This window comes from Lactuca sativa, chromosome 5 (assembly GCF_002870075.4).
Source record: "Lactuca sativa cultivar Salinas chromosome 5, Lsat_Salinas_v11, whole genome shotgun sequence".
Lineage (NCBI taxonomy): Eukaryota > Viridiplantae > Streptophyta > Magnoliopsida > Asterales > Asteraceae > Lactuca > Lactuca sativa.
Genome location: NC_056627.2, coordinates 136,694,121 through 136,714,675, shown reverse-complemented (window position 1 = coordinate 136,714,675; position 20,555 = coordinate 136,694,121).

The window sequence follows — 20,555 nt, the reverse complement described above, 5'->3', positions numbered from 1 at the left end:
CATCTTAGTGGCCCCGGGATGGAACGAAAATTTCAATCGATGAGCCTCTTCCATCAAAATGGTATGCGTTCCGCCCACAGATGGTACCCATATCCGACCCTGAAATGTCATAAGCCACCGGCTATCGGTAACCAATTCTGATACCAGCCCGACAACTCGCTCTCTCTTCTGGCTTTCTAGTTTCACAGCCTCAGCCTGGGCCCCACGAATAGAATCCAACACCGGGGTCATCACTGTCAATCTCAAACAGACATCTCGAAATGGGGCGCCCTTCGCCCTACGACTCAAAGCATCGGCTACAACATTAGCCTTGCCTGGGTGGTACAGCATCTCACAATCATAATCCTTGACTACGTCCAACCACCTCCTCTGGCGCATATTCAGGTTGGGCTGATCCATCAAATACTTCAAGCTCTTGTGGTCCGTATATATTGTGCACCGAACCCCATACAGCTAATGTCACCAGATCTTGAGAGCGGAACTACCGCTCCCAGCTCCAAATCATGAGTGGGATATCTTGACTCATGAGGCTTAAGCTGCCTCGATGCATATGCAATCACATGCCCCCTCTGCATAAGCACCGCTCCCAAACCAGATATCAATGCATCACAATACACCACAAAATCTTCCATCCCTTCCAGAAGGGCTAACACTGGGGCTTCATATAATTTCTGGTGAAGTGTCTCGAACGAGGTTTGCTAATCCGGACCCCAAGAAAACACAACACCCTTCCAAGTCAACTTGGTGAGTGGCATGGCGCTTTTGGAGAAATCCTTAATAAATCTCCGATAATAGCCGACCAAACCTAGAAAACTCCTGATCTCGGCACCTCCCACCTCATGACCGCCTCAATCTTGGCCGGATCGACCGATATCCCATTTTGGTTAACGAGGTGCCCCAAAAACTGAAACTATCGTAGCCAGAACTCACATTTGGAGAACTTGGCATAAAGCCTCTCCAATCTAAGAACTCCGAGGATCTCACTCAAATGCTCCGCATGCTGCTCTCTGGATCTCAAATACACCAATATGTCGTCGATGAACACGATCACTGAGCGATCTAACATCAGTCTGCACACCCTGTTCATGAGATCCATGAGCACCGCCGGTGCATTGGTGAGTCCAAAAGGCATCACCATGAACTCAAAATGCCCATAACGAGTCCGGAATGCTGTCTTCTGGACGTCCTCCTCCCGCACCCTCACCTGATGATAGCCAGACCTTAAATCGATCTTGGAGAACCAAGATGCTCCCTGCAACTGATCGAACAAATCATCGATTCTCAACAATGGGTAACGGTTCTTGACCGTTAGCTTATTCAGCTCATGATTATCAATGTACATTCGGAGCGATCCATCCTTCTTCTTGACAAAAAGGATAGGCGCCCCCCATGGCGAACTGCTCAGCCTGATAAACCCCTTCCCCAACAACTCCTAAACCTGTGAGGATAACTCCTGCATCTCCGGAGGCGCAAGGTGATATGGAGCCTTGGCGATAGGCGCAGCTCCCGGAACCAATTCAATACCGAACTCTACCTGCCTCTCCGGAGGCACACCCGACAACTCCTCTGGAAACACATCCGGAAACTCAAGCACTATCAAGACCTCATCAACTAACTTCGGTCTCTCTGAATCAACCCTCGCATCCATCACATATGCCACAAATCCCCTACAGCCCTGCTGTAGACTCTGTCTTGCTCTGGCGGCCGAACAAAATGCTGACCCCGAGCGTGTACCCTCGCCATACACCGTAAGAACTCCCCCGCTAGGGTCTCGAATCGTTACCAATTGACGCTCGCAATCTATTACAGCTCCATATCGGCTCAACCAATCCATACCCACTTTAACACACACGTCCCCCATTGCTATCGGAACCAGATCTATCGTAAACTCCAAACTGAAGATCTCAAGGACACATCCTTGAATCACATCTGAAGCATACACTTCTCACTCATCAGCTAGGGAAACTCGCAGAGGCTGATCCAACGCCTCTTTACGGATACTAATATGCTGACTAAATGCTATGGAAACAAACGACCGACTCGCACCCGAGTCAAATAATACCAACGCAGGCACAAAACTCACAAGAAAAGTACCTACGCATGCCATCATATAAGCATAAAAAAACTCAACACAAATAAAAGATGGAAAGAGGATACATACCAGCCACAACATCGGACGCCGCGCGGACCTCCTCCGCGGTCAATTGAAACGCTCTCCTACGAGCCTTCAGGGTCTCGACCTTCAGCGGCCCAACTTCAGTAGTCCTAGCAGCAGGCATAGATGCCTATGCTGATCCCTGAAGAAGCTGCGGGCAGTCGGCCTTCCGATGGCCAGTCTGGTTGCAATGAAAGCAAACCGAAAATCCTTTGGGGCAGTCCCTCACGATATGCCCCTCCTTCCCACACTTATAGCACACGCCAACCCTACACGACCCCTCATGACTCTTACCGCACTTCCCACAAGTGCGGCCCTTCGCGCCCCCAGATCTCGAATCAGCGGGTCTAGCCCGCTTGGCTGCTAGCTGAGACTGAGCCGGCCGCCGATCCACCCTCTGTGACTCGGCCTCCTCCCTGGCCTAAGTCTCCAACTCGATCTCCCTTTTCCGGGAATTTGCCTGGAGCTCAGCAAATGTCCGGTAAGTCGAGTTCACCACGAACTCCCGAATATCTCTCCTCAAAACGCTCAGATAACGGCTCATACGAGCCTGCTCAGATGACACCTGCTCAGGGCAAAACATCGCCCTCTCATGAAACTTCCTGGTGATCACTGCCACAGAATCAACACCCTGCTTGAGGGTCAAGAACTCTTGAATCAACTGTTCCCTGTCCACCAGGGGAACATACTCCTCTCTGAACATAGAGGTGAACCTCTCCCAGGTCACCTCGGAAATCTCAGCCAAAGTGAAGTTTGCCGTCACAAACTTCCACCAATCCTTCGCTTCCTGGCGGAGCTGGTTCAAGGCGAACCGAACCCTCAAGTGCTCTGGACAAGAACACGTATAGAAACATCCCTCGATGTCCGAGATACACCTCATAGCGGCAATTGGGTCCTGCGTCCCATCAAACTCTGGTGGCTTCGTGTTGCTGAACTCCCGGAACAACAAGGAGTCACCTCCCTGAGGTCTGGCAACAGCAACAACAGTAGTAGCTGCAGCTGTAGCAGCCTCAGTCAACGTTGCGTATCGCTCATCAAAAGTCTCAATTAACGTGGTCTTGATGTCCCCAAACATCTTGGGAATCTCAGCCCGGATGGTAGAAGCCACCTTCTCATGAATCAATCGACGGATCTCATCGTCGCTGACACCACTGCTCTCAGGTGTCTGTCGAGTCCCAACCATGATGCCTCTGAAATACAACAAAGAAATTATCAGAGACTCGATCGAGCATACACATACTCGATGACGCAAACCTACTTGTCCTCCGTTGTCCAAAAGATTCTTACTTGGAATGCCCGCTGATCTAGTGTTTTCAATAGTACGAGCCCAATACTATTGACCACATAGCATCAACATTCTCTCCAAGTCCTCCTCCTTGGAGCTTGGATTACAAGTACTCTATCTTCATGAGCTCCTAACTGCTATCTACTCGCTCTCGAAGCATCTCAGCAACAAAAATCTCCTAGGCTAAGGCATCATAAATCAGGCCACTCTAGTCCTAATATCAATACCTAGCCTACTCTAGCATGCATAATGTAATATAACATATCTCATAACACATAATGGGTACTTTTGGGGATTGACCGTTCGGGCGCTGGCTGATCGTACACTCGGCTCTGCTCTGTTTGTCTCAAAACTTTTATTATTCTTTTCTAAAATTTTACTTCATTATCAAAATTTTCCTCAAATCCTTAGTTTGAGTTTAGATATGCCCGAAGATGCATCCGAATCCCTCAAACCAAGGCTCTGATACCAACTTGTAACAACGTAAATTTTCAAAACAATTTTTCATTTTTCAAACATACACATACTCATAAAATATTGTCAAAACATATTGTGTCAATCGTTATCATCACAAAACATCTCCCCAGAATCTCAAACATAAACTCCATAAGTGTGTACGAATCATGTCGGCGCCTTCCCGCGCTCATCACTGGTACCTAAAACACATAACACAACAACTGTAAGCATAAATGCTTAGGGAGTTCCCTAAAATACCTCATACAACATATACGCTACTTGAGGATATAATACGACCTTCCGGTCGATGTGTCTCAGCGGGTCCCTCCAGTCCCGTACCTCGTTGGACCCTCTGGTCCGATCGTAGCTCATTGGACCCTCTGGTCCGATCCATAACATCATACACATACATATATCACATAGCCCATAAACTCATACATAACACCTAAGACCCTTTGGTCAACACATAATACCACTCTAGGTAACGTATAGTGAGAAGACTCACCTAAATGTCTCGGTAAGTATCTGGCTCGGTAGAAATGTGATCTAGGCTCCGCCTAATCACATAAGGTAAATACTCTTATAAATACACTATTCTCAACCCTAAAAGTCAACAAGGTCAACAGTCAAACTTTGACCTGACTCGTCGAGTGCGCTAGGGCGACTCGGCGAGTCCACACGTGCCCACTGACTCTCTTAGTCCCTCTCTTGGCACGTCGAATACTTCCCCTGACTCGACGACTTCCACCTGGCATGAATCGTGGGGCCACCCCGACTCAACTCGCCGAGTCTCAAGAACAACTCGGCGAGTTCCAACTTGAACTCAGACTCCCCTGACTCTCCCTGAGTCACCGAGTTATTCCCCAACTCGGCAAGGTGTTAGGGCTTAAATGTTGTAATAGTCGAAGAGTCAGTTAGATTGTTACGAAGTATATTTTGTCTTCGTAAGAAGGTGTCTTCGGATGTAATGTTATTTGTACTAAGGCATTATAAAGAGTAGTCTTAATGTCTAGTCCTTAGTATTGTTATGCTTTTGTTCTCCTATAAATAGGGGTCTGTACTAAGTGATTAGAGATAGCTTTTCACTCAGTCTTTACAGTTTTCATTGTAATCTGTAAACTCAAAAGCATAATACGAGCTGAACAAATATTCTATTTACTCTCATATTCATCGTTATTACTCTTCTTAATTCATACTTGAATTTGATTTAAACTCGATTACAAAACTCTTCAATTGGTATCAGAGCAGGAATCCTTTCTGTGATCTGATTTTCATACGTTCAAAAAGATTTTTGAATCTACTGTTTGATTCAAAAAGTTTCTGTTCTTTTTTTAGTGTGAAAAATTCTTCTTGATCTAAATCTAGGATTTGATTCTGCGAACATATTTGTGAATCGAGTGTTTGTTGTATGATTCTGATTTGAAATATACAATTTGATTTCAAAATTCTCAAATTTTCGTATCATCTCAAAGTTTTTGTCCGTACAACAATGGCGTCATTCAATCTGAATTCCATGACATCATTTTCTCATTTGTTTGGTTCATCCACAAAAATTCCAATGCTTATTCCAGAATATTACGACCAGTGGGCAGATCGTATGCAAGATTACTTGAACGGATTGGATAAAGAATTATGGAAGTGCATTTCAGGAGAAATTAATCAACCTGCAAGAGTTCAGCCAATCGGTGTGTCTTCAAGCAGTTCGGAAGTTGACAATCAATCCAATCGTTTAAAACAACTGGAGAAGAAATGCATGAGGGAATTAAAAGGTGCCTTGCCTCCTGTTGTGTACAATTATGTCAGAACATGCACAACAGCTAAATAAATCTGGAACAATCTCAAAGACAAATTTCAAGGAAGTGAAAAGACGAAGATCACATCTGTGAAACAATGCCTGGTGGAACTCAAAGATATCAAGCAGAAAGAATCTGAATCCATTGAAGTATACTATGATCGGTTCAACGAGTTAATCTATCGTTGTAATCGTTATGGTATTACAAGGTCATCAATGGAGTATAACTTGATATTTGTAATGGGACTTCGAAAGGAATGGAGGAGTGTGAGTATGATGGTAAAAAATCAACAGAGTTTTGATACTTTGACTTTGAATGACTTGTACAATCAATTGAAATCTCATGAAAATGAGGTTAATGAAATAGCTGAGGAAGCGATAGCAAGTCTTGGTGGACCATTGGCACTCGTTTTGAAAGTTTCAGAAAGAGAGAATGAAAAATCGAAGTCGGATGAAAAAGAAAGTTTTCTGATGAATTCTGATGATGAGGCTGTTGCATTTTACTCAAACAATCGAGTAAAGAAATTTTTTAAGAAACCTTTTAATCCAAAGAACAAGTCATCAGATTCGAAGGGTAGTTTTGAGAACAAAAATAGAGTGGATGAAAAGAAGAAAGAAGCGAAGACGGATTCGAAGAGTGAAATGGAGCAAATGAAGAAGATGTTGAAAGGTGATATAGGGATTAATTGCCATTATTGCTATGGTGCAAATCACTTGGCAGTAGATTGCTTGTTGAGAAAAAAGGAGGAAAAGAAAAATAAAGCAAAGGATGAAGTGTATTACACTGAGAAACTGGAGGAAGTAAAGTCGAAGGCAAAGAATTTGTCGTTGGTGGCTCATGGTGAAACTGAATCGGATGGCACATATCAAATATGGCCCTCAGGTTCAGACAATGAAGAAATGAAGAATCCAACATACAAGGCCATGTATGCAAAAGTTGAAGAAGATTCAGATGAAGAAGAGAATTACGAAGTACGTGGGCAATGCTTCGTATCGAAGTCTACCGAGAGGTCACCCATGACTACCAAGGTACGTAAACTTCTTGAATCCTTTAATATTCCAGTTTCTGCATATAATTTTGAGTTAGTATCTTTTGATGAAACTGTTAGTTACTTTGATTCAATTGTTCTGTCTGCTAGCAATGAAGCCAAAAAGTTAAATGATCAATTACTAGAGACAAGAAAGAAGTTAGAATCAAAAGTCACTAGGTTTGATTATTTAGAATTGCAAGTGTCGAATATTATGGAGGATAGGGAGAGTTTAGCAAAGGAAATAAACTTGTTGTTAGCACAGAGAAATATTTTCTGTAATTCTGTGAAAAGATTGTATGGAAAATTAACTGAATTACATCATTCGAGTGAGATAAGTAAGGAACAACACATAAAATTGCTACCATTTTTAGCATATGATAAAGCTAAGGTAGATATTGTTTCATATGATTGTGAAAAAGAAATTTTTGATTTTAACAAAGTTCCAGATGATAGGTATAGATATGGAATTGCTAAAGTTGAAGATTATCTTGATGCTGATGATTTAGTTAAAATTGTGAATGAGACCTTTACTAAATCTGAAAAAATTCGAATTTTGAAAAAGACTGAGAATTCTACATCTAATTCTCAAACTAATTTTGTTGATATTGAAGATAATTCTGATAATATTAGTGAACTTAGTGATTTAGAGGATGTAGATTGTTCTCAATTGTCTGCAATAAATGTAGCAAATTCTTTTAATGGGAAAGAAAAATGTGAGGAATTATTGGTAAAAATTGATACTGATGAACCCTCAACTTCGAAAGTTTGTGATATGGAATTTGTGGAAATACATGATAGTCAAACCGATGATAGCGATAATGAGGAAGAAAACACAAATTCCAAGATAATTCAAAGTTCGAAAGAAATTGAAATTCTTTGAGTGGTTGTTGATCAAGTTTATATGGATACACAAGAGTTTGAGAAAATTCTTAGTGAAAAAGGTGCTCATCATCTTGAATCAAATACTGTCGTTTATCCAATCTTCAAATGCATTGAAGATAATGTGTTCCCAAATCAAGTCTTCGTAACAACAGACAATGTTGAAAATATAAAGCCTGAATTCAAAAAGTTGGTTGAGGAAGACAATAAGCAAACTTCAAATGAAGGTTTCTTTTCGAATCCAAGCACAGTTGAAAACAATCTCACAAAGAATTCATATATATTTCAACATCAAAAACCAAAAAGAATACAGGTTGAAAAGTCAAAAGTTGAAAAGAAGATAGATAACACAACTAAAAATGTGTTCACGAAGCACGAAGGTGTTAAAATAGATGTTAAAACAGTCAACAAAGCAATAAAATTAAATTCAAAAGAATTTAAAGCTGAAGTTGAAAATTTTTCAAAGGAAAATAATATTTCAAAACGTCAAGCAAGGAAAACAATTTTTTGGCAAACTGTTGAGTCATTAAATATGACATCAATAAATTTTTCAAAAGAAGGAAAAGTTTTTGGAAGAAGATCCAAGACTCAAATTTTTGAAAAAAAAAATGCTTCATTTTCAAATATTAAAACAAACGTTTCAAATGGAACAAAAACAACACGTCCAAGAAACAGTTTTCAGAAAAAGGTTGAAAAACAGATTTCAAAATCACAACTGAATACTTCTTATCATGAGTCTTATCTATCGAAACCAAAAGTGGATTATGTTCCAAGTTCAGCAAAATGTTATAATCTTCCAAAGAAGCAAGCTGAAAAAATCTCATATGCGAAAGGTATAACTACTAAAAGAAATATTGATCATTGGTTGGAAGGAAAAGGAAAAATGTATCAATCAAGTAAGTTTTCGAAAGAACAGATACATGAGGCATATGAAATGTATGTAAATCTTTCAACGAATGGTAGTTCGTCATCCAAAGAATCAAACATTTCAATTAAAGTTTGGCAGCCGGTCACGAAAGCGAAAAGTGAAACATCACAAACTCAAAATGCGAAGGGTATAATCAGTGAAAATTTAAAAACAGTAAAAACTCATATTTCTGATCCTTTGAATGAAAATGTTAAATTTATTAACAGTTTCAAAACAAAAGTTTGTGATTGGGTTAATGGTTATACTTTGCAATTGAAAAACAAACCTAATATGAATGGACCCAACAAGCCTTGGGTACCTAAATTTTTTCAATAATCGCAGGTACTGTGTGACGAGCAATATGATAACAAGTGGTATATCGATAGTGGTTGCTCACGTCACATGACTGGGAAGAAGGAAAACTTGCGTGATTTTCGAAGCTTAGAAAATGGAGGAGTGGTTAAGTTTGGCAATAATCACAAATGTAAAGTCAAGGGTTATGGAAAGATAACGAATGGCACTTTCACTGTCAATCGAGTTGCATTTGTTGAAGGTTTACAACACAATTTGATAAGAGTTTCACAACTTGTTGTGGGCACTGGCAATCAAGTTATTTTTAATGAAGGAAGTGTCATTTTGAATGTTAAGACAAAAGAAGTTTTACTCAAGTCGAAATGAAAAAGTGATATGTTTACATTGGATATAGTTCCAATTGTTGGTAAACTTGCTGTGTGTTTACTTTCGAAGGCTGTTGCCGATACAAGCTGGTTATGGCACAGGAGGTTATCACATCTCAATTTTCGAAACATCAACAAACTTGTTGTACAAGATCTGGTAAGAGGTTTACCCATTCTTAAATATGATAATGACAGTTTGTGTGCAGCATGCGAAGTAGGAAAACAACACAAACAAGGTCATCCAATTACAATAGATTCAAAGATTGTTGAACCCCTCGAACTCTTGCATATTGATTTATGTGGTCCTTCGACAGTTGCTACTCTTAACAACAAAAGGTACATTCTAGTTATTGTGGATGATTTTTCAAGATTTACGTGGGTTTATTTTCTCAGGTTAAAATCCGAAGTTCCACAAATGATGATTGATTTTATCAAGAAAATGGAGATTTCGTTGAAGAAGTCAGTTCGAAAAAATAAAAGTGATCATGGAACTGAATTCAAAAATTGTGTTTTTGATTCATTTCTGGTGGAGAAAGGCATTTCGCATAATTTTTCATCTCCTTATACACCACAACAAAATGGTGTAGTTGAGAGAAGGAATCGATCATTATGCGAAGCTGCAAGAACAATGTTGGCATATTCGAATTTACCTCAATATCTTTGGGCCGAAGCTATTTCGACTGCTTGCTTTACTCAGAATCGATCATTCATTCATAGACAGTTTAATGTTACTCCTTATGAAATCATCAATAATCGAAAACCTAATGTCAAATTTTTCCATGTTTTTGGATGCAGGTGTTTCATAATGAATCTTAAGGATAATCATTCAAAGTTTCAAACAAAAGCTGATAAAGGAATTTTCTTGGGATATTCACACAATTCTGTTGCTTATAGAGTATTAAATAAGCAAACTCGCAAAGTGGAAGAAACTTTTAAGTTGACATTTGATGATCATTACATTAAAAAGTCTAATCATCAATTTGCAAATTATCCTATTTTGCAAATGTCTTCGAATGAAAATGATTCAATTGAAATGGATGATGTTAATTATGAATCGATTTTTGGTATTTCAGATCAAGCAATTGATGCAGAAAGAAATGCACCCGATAATCAAACATCAGAAAATTTGAAGCATGATAATGATTCAATTTTGTTTTCAAATCGAAACACAAATGAACAATCTGATGGTCCAGTGGAGGGGGAGCACTTGGATTCGAACAGTTTTGTTGAAGGGGAGCATTCTTGCGAAGGTGATAACATGTCAACCAATGTTAATGTTGAGGGGGAGACAATTATTGAAGAAGAGCCAATCATCGAAGCGGAGCAAAACATCGAAACGGAGTCAATCATCGAGGGGGAGCCCATACTTGAGAAGGATCCAATTTTTGAAGAAGAACATTTTGATGATGCTGAGGATGCATGTTCCATAAATGGATCAGAAACATATGTTATGTTCGAAGATGCACCTTTGGATTTTGATGATGATTATCCACCATTGGATAAATGGACAAGAAATCATCCAAAAGAACAAAGTCTTGGTGATCCACAAGCAGGAGTAATGACAATGGCACAACTTCATGCACGAAATGAGCTATTGAATACCCATCAAGAGTTATGCATGTTTAATGTTTTTATTTCCAAAATCGAACCATAGACAGTTAAGGTTGCAAAGGAACACTCTGATTGGGTTGTTGCTATGCAAGCTGAATTGTCTGAATTCGAAAGAAACAAGGTTTGGAGATTAATTCTGAAACCTGTTGATGTGTCAATTGTTGGACTCAAATGGATTTATAAAAACAAAACTGACAAAGATGGAAACATTATTCGAAATAAGGCTAGACTTGCTGTTAAAGGATATTCTCAACAAGAAGGAATTGATTACGAAGAAACATTTGCCCCTGTCGCAAGACTCGAGGCTGTTCGTATTTTTCTGGCTTATGCAGCTCATAAAGATTTCGACGTTTATCAAATGGATGTAAAATGTGCATTCCTAAACGGCGAACTCGAAGAAACGGTATATGTTGAACAACCACCAGGTTTTATAAATATCGAACATCCTGATCATGTTTATATTTTAGATAAAGCTGTGTATGGGTTAAAACAAGCACCAAGAGCATGGTATGCAACTTTAATATCATTTTTGAAACAATCTAAATTTAAAAAAGGTTCAGTTGATCCCACTTTATTTCGAAAGAAAATTGGGAATCACCTGATGCTTGTTTAAATTTATGTTGATGATATAATTTTTGGCTCTACTAACCCTGCTTTATCCAAATAATTCGAAGACCTGATGAAAAGAAAATTCGAAATGAGTATGATGGGCAAAATTAATAACTTTTTGGGTTTGAATATTCGTCAAAACAGGGAAGGCATCTTCATTAATCAGGAAAAATACACGAAGAATTTGTTAGAAAAATTTGGCATGACGAATAGCACAAAGTTACGAGTACCAATGGCAACGGGCATAAAGCTAACTCCTTCGTTAGATAAATCTGCTGTTGATCTCACTGTGTATCGAAGCATGATTGGATCTTTATTGTATTTAACTGCAAGTCGACCTGATATTATGTTTTCTGTTTGTAATTGTGCAAGGTATCAATCAAATCCACGTGAACCACATTTAACAGCGATGAAGAATATTTTTCGATATTTGAAAGGCACTACTTCGTTAGGTTTGTGGTATCCTTCAAAAACAGGATTCTTTGTACAAGCTTATTCGGATGCGGATCTTGTAGGATGCAGTCTTGATCGCAAAAGCACAACTGGTGGGTGTCAATTACTAGATGGAAAATTGGTCAGTTGGCAATCGAAGAAGCAAACATGTGTTTCGATATGTACAGCTGAAGTTGAATATGTTGCTGCAGCTGCGTGTACATCACAAATAATTTGGATTCAAAGTCAATTACGTGATTATGCTGTTAATATGAAAAAGATTCCTTTATATTGTGATTCACAAAGTGCAATAAGAATTTGTCATAATCCTGTGTAGCATTAGAAGACTAAGCACATTGCTCTCAGATATCATTTCATCAAAGATCATGTCGAAGAAGGAAATATTGAAGTTCATTTTGTGAAAACAACGGAACAATTGGAAGATATTTTCACAAAGGCATTGGATGAAAAATCATTTCTTCGAATATTGAAAGGATTGGGTATGATTGATGGAAATTCACTTACATGTGATAAAAGTGAAGGATGATGGATTTGAATGTTTTGGTGAACTGAAGGACAAAATGCTTACAAAGAATTAAGTGTTCAAAGGTTATTGTTCATGGTCAACGCTTCGAATGCTTTGCATTCGGAAGATTTATTCCTTGGTGAAGTTCATATTCAGAGATTACTGTTCAAGTTAAAGGTTCGAATGCTTCATGTTCGTATGATTTGAAGATCTTTCTAATACAATTCTTCGCATTAGTACACATTTCAACTAACGTTAGCATTTTAATTTGTTTATTTTTTTCTCGAAAAACCTGAAAAATCAAAAATATTTTCTTTTGTTGAAAATTAAAAAAAATTTCAAAAAGATTTTATTTTGTTTTGTTAATTTTTTGAAAAAATTCAAAAATACCAAAAATAATTTTTTTGTTCTCTTCGTTTTTAACATGTTGTGTAGTGTGAGTTTTATCAAGCTTTAAATGCGAAGGATTCATGTGTGTGTCTTCTATGGGAAGGTATGATTTCGATACACTTTGGACTAGTTAGGATGTCCCTAGAAGCATGTTGTTGCATGTTGCCTCAAGCCTCATATGTCTCTATGTGTGAGAAATGAAAGTCTTGATGAAATTATCTCATGAAAATTTCTTCCCAACAAGGCTTGTATTTGCATAAGTCAACAAGAGCTACCTTACTCTTCTCACATGAGTTAAGAGTTTTCTGTTTTGTCCATTATAACAAAGGTACATTTCGATTCTTATCCAATCTTTTTATACCTAATAATTCTTTTAATCCAAATTTTTGAAATTTTTTGTCCTTGAGGTCTTTCATAAAACCAATCAAAACTTAGAAAAATCACAAGTCTGTGTTTATGATCTAACATCATGAGTTCGTGATGGTGGTGAAACCCAAATATCATAAACCTTAAGGAATTGACGGGGAACTATGTTCCAAAACTTACGAAACATTTGTTTCAGTACCTTCTATACTCAAAATCATATTCATTTCTTTTGAGTGATCTTAATCAAACATTCGAAACCTACGATGTTTGTTCCCAACAAGATCCAGCATAATTTTTTTTTGTATGAATATGATTTCTGTGTGAGTATATTTCGAAAATCCTAGTTACTTTGAATATCTTTCGAAACCAAGTTGTCACTGACTACACTGGTCAAAGAACTAATTTTTCTTACAATTTATCACTTTATGTTAAGGTTGAAATGTAACAAAATTTTCGAAGCCACCTATTTGCCTTTTAAAATAAAACCCTTCGAACTTCTCTTCAAGTTATCGATTGTAATTCACGGGAAACCAAGCAAGCTGTTAATTATCTCTCTTGATAATTATCGAAGAAATCTTTGCCCGGGATTAAACTGTTTTTGTGTCAATAAATTTTTGACATCACAATTTTCCAAAAAAAAATTTCATTCGTTTCTCATCTAAATTTTTTGGAATACAGCACACACGAAATCCTTGAGGTTTGAGTAAAACCAACTTAAATTGAAGATTTCGAAACTCTGGCATATGACTTCGCTTTTTAAATCCCAAAAGTGAGAGAGCCTGACCTCTATTCCGCAGGAATCCGACGGTTACAAGTCTCTTGGGGAATATCAAATAGTCTTGTCTCTTGGTGACGTATGGTATACGATAAGCGTACAAGGCGTGCTGACAGTTACGTTTGTTACTTTTTGATGAGTAAAGTCAGTATTTCAAGGTGCCATGTCAGCAAGCATTTAAGGCATCCCGCTTCAAATTCAAAATTCTAGGGTTACATATAAAAGGGGAAATCAGGAGTCAATAACACTTTATACGATCAAACATTCTGTCATACAAAATTCTCTTTGCAACTCATCTTCTTCATACCTTTTCTGTTCTTATCTTCAACAATGGCGACTACATCATCACCAACCACAGACGAAGTTCTTAGCGTTCCGATTCTGAAAATCCAGGGTTCAAACTACCAAGTGGAATCTGATTTGTCAAAATATCCGGTTGAACTCCAAATGCTTGTGGTTGCTATACAGAATTCCGTTCTGTCTAAAGCAACGTTTGATTCTTTTGTTGTTCCAATGTCTTGGTTATCAAAGGCGGGTTCCTCTGCATCATACAACAAGGAGACAAGTTGTATGGAATTCACTATGGTGAATGATACGCGTATTAGGGTATCCAAGAGATTGTTTTGCAAATTTTTGGGGATTCCAAATTCTGGTCCATATGATGAAGTGTCTTCTTCTCAAGTGGTATTTATGTCTAACGAGATGGGCCATCAACCTCCTTTGACGCGTATTAGTGACTTCAAGAAATCCGGATTACCTACGGTATGGAATTTTTTATTTGGAATTTTCCTTCGATGTCTTACTGGAAGAACCGTGGGTCTTGATAAAGGAAGGATGGAGGTATATGCAATGGTTGCTGGGTTATACTATGATTTGCAGGTTGATTACTCTGAACAAATGTGGGCAGAGTTCGTAAATAGCATTTCAAAGACGAGTGCCAAGCAGGGAATTTCTTGTGCTCGTTATTGGAATCTGATAATACAGTATGTTTATCACAAGGAGAAAATCGAAGTTCCGGAATTTGAAGAAAAGGCGGATGATCCGACCATCTTTATATCAATAGCTCGCATTACGGATGCGATGCTCAAGAAGGTGGATCCGACGAATGCAGTTTTGGTGTCATATTTGCAATCCATTGACACAACTGTCTTTACCGGGGTCTTACATGAAGAAGAGAAGAAAAAGCCTATGAAATCAAAGAAGACAGATAGTGGGTCTTCGGAAAAAGTGGTGAAGGAAGAGAAGAAGAAGAAAATTCCAGTGGCTACAGCTGATAAAGTCGAAGAGGTTTCTCAAGTTTTAACCTCAATAGTTGATACACCTGTTATTGAAGCGTCTCCTTCGAAAGAAACGATTCCTTCGAAGACGGGTGTTTTTCGACGTATCAAAATCAAGCGAAAGTCTTAGCTTGTGAAGAAAATGCAACTTTCTCATCAGGGGGTCACAGTTCGGGAAATTCTAGCTCCGGTGTCTCCATCATCTTAGAAACGAAGGGCTGAAGATCTTGCAAAGTTTTTGAAGAAGAATCAAAGAATCGAAGAAGTAGAGCAAGTTCCTGAGACACCAGAGATTGAAATTCCAAAAGAAGTGGATACCAGCCTGCCTGCTGGTATTTCGAAGCCTGACGATGTGAAGCTTCTTGAACCAAATTCTTTACCCCAGGTTACTGTTGGATTAATGTCTAAGTCCATAACTATAATTGGTAAGACTTGACCCGACCCGACATGGTCCATTTGGGTTGCATGGCATCATGCACTTGGATAGACTAAATGAGAGAAATAAGACACTTATGGTTATTAATATATTATAAGTTCTAGTATATTAATAATAGGAATAATGAGATTATTTAATTAGTATTGATCAAGAATTAATCTAGGATTAATTAAGTGATCAAAAGAAGACTAATTAAATATATGGGTTGATTGTGTAAATCATCCATACTTGTATAGTGGGCTAATGCTCCATGGATAATCAAGTTGGGCTAAAACCCATAGGATGGTTCATGGATGCTCCATGGTGTATTTGAACCCATGGATCCAAGGAAATGGAAAGCCATGACAATTAAGAGTTTACCCTAATTGTAACACTATATAAAGATATTATTCTTGGGAAAAATCGGCGACTTGAGAGAGTGAGAAAGGGCTAGCCGATTTTCATGAAGTGTAGAATTCTCTCAAGTTAATCCATGTGTATTTGGTGTTGTGTGAACCATTTGAGGTGTCACACTTGGGGCACTTGGCACTCAAGCTTCATGAAGACTTTCTACATCAAAGAGGTATGTATTCTATCTTGCTATAGTCATTGTTTTGTATGCTAGATTAGGATAATACCTTGGAAGTTCTTATTTGCATGTATAATAGAGAAAACATAGATCCAAGGTATTTAGGGTTGCATGTACACTTAGGAGTGTTAGAATGCTCAAAACCCAACAGTTACATCAACAACTGATTCTCCCACATTTCAATCAATTATGGATCAACCATTCACCACCATATTCTCAACTCAATCAACTGATCCACCCCATCCATCCTCACCTATTGATGAAACCATGCCTGATAATGAAACTGAGAACGAAGGCTTTGGAGGAACGTTCGAAGCTCTTCATTTTGATCAAGCCGAAGAAGATTTCCCTGACCACATGCTGATGACCATGAAGCAGTTTAAGATTTTGAATTCGAAATTGAATTCTATCTTGCAATCCCAAGCAGATGTGGGCAGTGGTGGAGTTACAAGAATGGAAGTTGATTCATTAATGAAGCCGATGGAAGAAAGGGTGATTTCGAAGGCATCAGGGTTGATTAGGGATTCGGAAATTCAAGTTCTTGAGAAGGTTGATCAGAATGATATTTCTAAAGAGAATCGAATCAATTCTCTGAGATCTGATTTTGTGACGGAATTAAAGGATCTAAAGATTGTTACGAAGGAGCGTCATGTGCTCTTCGTACAGGAAGTCAAGAAAGTACGAGAAGATGTCAACTTACAGATCGGAGAACTTCGCGAAGACATGCAGAAGGAAGTTCAGACTGCTCAGCAAGATTACACTTTAGCAAATCAGAAAATTGACATTATTTGTGATGCTGTTGTCAAATGTGTCAAAATGTTTGAACAGATAAATCCACAACTGATAAATATTTCTGCCAAAGAAGAACAAAGCTTAGGAGAATTGGTCAGGTTGCTGAAAGAATTACAAGACTTGTCTTCGAAGAGTGTTTCTTCGATTATTTCTCAAGAATTTCTGTCTCAAATTTTTTCTCAATTCGAAACCATCTTACACAAGAATTTGGCTCCACTACTTCGTATTTCGAGCCTTTTAGCTAATGTATCGGATGCCCCACCTGCTTTCACAGGGGTGCAAGGGGGAGAAAAGATTGATCATACAAAGGCTGGGGAACAAATAAAGACAACTGAAGATACGTAGGTAGTCAGAAAAGTATATCCTTCGAAAGTCGTAGCAAAGCCAACTATTGTTTCAGCTGATCCAGTCATTTCGACTGTGATTACAACACTTCCAATTTCAAAACCTATATCAAAAGGTATTGTAATTGAGAAACAAATTGATGTCTCTTCTTCAAAGAATATGACTTTGTCAAACATTAAAGACAAGGGAAAAGGAGTTATGATTGAGAAGTCAAATAAAGAGAAGAAAGATGAGGTGCAGCTGAGGTTGATAGAATGAGACATGTTCAAAGTATAATGAGACAAAGAGCTTTGGATGGTTCGAATGTTGATGAGGGTGATCCAACAAAAGTTTATAACTACGAAACCATCGAGTCCATAGTGATGTTTGATTATATGTACTCATTCGAAAAGGTTCCGAAAAAGAGCTATGTGGTTACGAACGCAGACTTTGGTCAACTTGACTTTCCAGTCAATGAAATGATGTTCGTTATGCCACAGTTCAAGGCTAAAACAAAATCAATGGAAACCGAAGAGGGAAAGAAGATGAAGATAAGGTTTCATGCAGTATTAGCGAAGGCTCAAGAGGAAGTATGGTTTTCGGAGAAGATTAAGAAGGTGATATCTACAAAAAGGGATGTCATATTCGAAGGGAAGTTTGAAAATTTGAAGTACACTGTGGCAAGAGCAAGTGGAAAGTTACAAGAATTCACAGTGGCAGACTTTCCTTTGATGAACACATATGATCTAATCAACATTGCCTTGATGGTCAAAGACAAATCATTTTCTTTTCTTCAAGACACAGAACCAGATGTTTTTAGTCTTGGGTGCAAGCACGTTAAAATATTTTTGGAGAATTATTTTGAGTGCTTAGCTCAAACAGATGTCGAACTTGCTACTGTCAAAGGCTTCGACATAACTGCACCAATGGCACCGACGAAGAAACAGAATGAGCTGAACAAGTACGAAGATGGTGAAATTTGTTTAAAGCCATTGGGGATTATTTTTGTAGGAAAAGACAAAGTTGGAAGAGCTAAAAGGTTCTTATTTCAAACTTACGAAGTGGAGAGATACACCAACTCGCAATATACGAACTTAATTGCTCGTATGAACCATTGCAAGAAGAACTCAGAAGGAGATAAGAAAGAGATAAAGAAAGTTATCTCTTGGTATATGGAGATCCGAAGAGTGCTGATGTATGCCGTTCAATCACTGACATCTTGAAGACTTCGACCTTGATTCCAAAGGGGGAGATTGTTAGGGCTTAAATGTTGTAATAGTCGAAGAGTCAGTTAGATTGATACGAAGTATATTTTGTCTTCGTAAGAAGGTGTCTTCAGATGTAATGTTATTTGTACTAAGGCATTATAAAGAGTAGTCTTACTGTCTAGTCCTTAGTACTGTTATGCTTTTTTTTCTACTATAAATAGGGGTCTGTACTAAGTGATTAGAGATAGCTTTTCACTCAGTCTTTACAGTTTTCAGTGTAATCTATAAACTCAAAAGCATAATACGAGCTAAACAAATATTCTATTTACTCTCATATTCATCGTTATTACTCTTCCTTAATTCATACTTGAATTTGATTCAAACTCGATTACAAAACTCTTCACAAGGCCACTCACTAAGTGATTAACGGGCAACCTTCATACTACTCGTCGAGTCTGTTCTTCGGACTCGGCGAGTTCATGCCATGCACAAACTCTATACAACTCCTGAGGTCAGATCTGTTCCATACAATCATAAATCTGGCCTCCCCAAGCATGATAATCATGTAAGGACCATGACACTCATATAACATCTAAATGGTCCAAAATGGTGATTTAGCCCCAAAAATGACATACCTATCTCGTGGCTCCCAAAAGGACTCATAAAGCTCCAAGGGTTAAGGCCTCTGGACCTCTTTGGGTCCAGATCCAGAACACAAACTCGAGAAGGGACCAAATGCTCCACGTAATCAACCTCTAAAAGGGTTAGAAAACCCTAACACTAAGAATCAACACCAAAAACTGAAGAAGGTCCGAGAATAATACCTCAATACAATCTTTATCAGCTCAAAAACCACCAAAATCGCACCTCCTTCAGCCTCCTCTTGCCTTGAAGACTTCCTTCTTGCAAAAACACCCACAAAAGGTTCAAGAATAGAATTTCCTTCCTCACAAACACTCTAGATCTCTTAGGATTTCTCTCTAGGGGTTGGTGGCCGCAAATGATGTCCCTAAGACCCTTTAAATAGGTCTCAAACCCTGGAAATTAGGTTTTCATTAACTAGAGTGGAGTTGCCGAGTCCACTCATGAACTCGCCGAGTCCAGCTGTGAACTCGCATACGAATTCGCGACCATTCTCGGCGAGTCTAGACGCCAACTCACCGAGTCTCCCCTCAACACCCAAAAATAAAAGAACAAAATATAATACCTGGGAAACCGGATGTTACATAGTAGCTTGCGAGGCCCAAGAATTGGCGAATTTCTGTTGGCGTTTTCAGGAACTCCCAGCTTTTGATTGCTTTAATCTTGGAAGGATCTACATGAATCCCGTCATTGCTGACAACATGTCCCAAGAAATTTACACTACGGAGCCAAAACTCACACTTGGAGAGTTTCACATACAACTTCTCGGCTCGCAGGGTCGACAAGATCTATCGGAGATGTTGACTACGGTCTTCTTCGCTTCGAGAGTATAGGATAATATCATCGATGAAAACGATTACGAAGTTATCAAGGGATGGGCGACAAACTCGATTCATGAGGTGCATAAAGATGGTGGGAGCATTTGTTAGACTGAAGGGCATCACGACAAATTCGTAATGTCCGTACCATGTTGGGAAGGCAGTTTTTGGGATATCCTCCTCCCAGACTCGGAGTTGGTGATAACCAGATCTCAAATCTATCTTGGAGAAATAACTAGCTCCTTAAAGCTAGTCAAATAGATCTTCGATTCATGGAAGTGGATACCAATTTTTGATAGTGAGCTTGTTTAGTTCCCTACAGTCAATACACACCCTGAAGGATCCGTCTTCCCTTTTTTTTAACGAAAAGAACCGAATCTCCCCATGGAGAGAAGCTTGGTCTTATAAATCCCTTATCCAGGAGTTCACTCAGTTGGCTTGATAATTCTTACATTTCAGCAGGAGCCAACTATAGGGTGATTTAGCGATCGGAGTGGCTCCATGCACGAGGTCGATTCGAAATTTGGCTTGTCTTTCTGGGGGTATTCCTGGAAGTTCTTCAGGAAATACATTCGGAAAGTCGCATGCAACTGGGATGT